The sequence below is a fragment of the Condylura cristata genome, unplaced genomic scaffold (genome assembly GCF_000260355.1).
Source record: "Condylura cristata isolate star-nosed mole 26May11 unplaced genomic scaffold, ConCri1.0 scaffold00037, whole genome shotgun sequence".
NCBI lineage: Eukaryota > Metazoa > Chordata > Mammalia > Eulipotyphla > Talpidae > Condylura > Condylura cristata.
Window position 1 is genome coordinate 2569521 of NW_004567138.1, and position 1498 is coordinate 2571018.

A 1498-nucleotide genomic window follows, 5' to 3' on the forward strand; every position below is an offset into this window, starting at 1 on the left:
TTAATATGAATGAAATCTAACTTTTGCAAATGCCTCATCGACTTTTTTGAGATGACCAGATGAACTCTTTTGCTTTCTTAATATGAAAGCTTATGTCATCAAATCATCTAGTAATGAATGATCCTTGCTTTCTGAGAATAAGTCCCACTTGTTTGTGGTATATTACTTTTAATGAGCTGCTGTATAATGTGTTTCAGTATTTTATTTGCAATGTTATGTGTCACTGATAATTATCCAGAGGGGCTTTTCCTTACGAAACTGATTGTACTATCCAAATCTCCATGAAACCTCACCAGAAAACAAAATTAAAGGTCAACCTGATTCCTATAGCAACTAAAATTTAAAAGGGAAAAATTATCTCTAATAGAAAAAATGCAGCTCCCTTGGCAGGAAAAGAGAGTTTATTTACCATTAACATTTGTGATTAAATCATTCCATTGTTGCTACTTAATTTTTAAACTCTCATTGTATAATTAGAAGTGAATTCCATGTATATGTTACCTGTCATCAGCTTTTGCCAAACATCCCCAGTTTCTAAAAACGTCTTTATTCTTTATCAACATGAGCAGCAAAAGGTACTTGGAGACAAATAATAATAAACATGCAGGACAGGGGACCAATACGTGCCCAGGGTGAATTTCTTGCTGCCGGAAGCCAGTTGGCTTTGAAAGTGTTTTGTCCCAACTTCTGTGACCGGCCGCAAGAAAGGAAGGCAGGAGGCAGAAAGGCTGAGCAAGCAGAGTTTATTGCTCCCAGACAGCAGCTGAGATGGAGCCCCTAGAGTGGGGTCCGCAGCTACTGCCAACTCAATAAGGGGGAAGGGTCTCTTATATAGGTCCTAAACTCAGATTTCAAAGGGGTGACTCATGGCTGTGTCCTTGATGTGAGGCCCAGTTCGTTACCACCTTCATCTAGTCCCATCCCCACGCAAGGACCCGTTAGATGCAAGGCCCAATTTATTACCACCTTATCACCTTTGGATGCAAGGCCTGATTTATTATTGCCCTTATCCAGTCCGTCAGTAAATCTCCACATTTGGTCACTCCCAACAGAAAGAACAACCATCTCATTTTCAGAAGTTAAGACGAAAACCTAAGGAACCTCCTAAAAATCCAAAACCCCAGTCTAATCATGAGTAAAGCATCAATTGAAGCCTAGTTGAGGGATTCAAAAATTCCTGACTGGACCTCTTTAAAACTATCAAGGACACCCACACATTGGAAGTCAGAGAAACTCACAAAAAAGAGGTACTGAAGGACAAAGGAAGAATCAATTTAATGTGTTATCTTAGATGGGTTGCTTGAACAGAAAAGCACATGGGGTAAAACGGAGGAAAGATAAATTGTGGGCCTTTGTTAACAATAATAAGAAGACTCACTAATTGTAATATGCATACAATACAACCAGAAGAGGTTACCAGTACAGGAAAGTGGGCAAGGAGCACAGAGACATTCTGTATACACACTTTTCTGAAATGCTAGGGCCATTCTTAAATTTT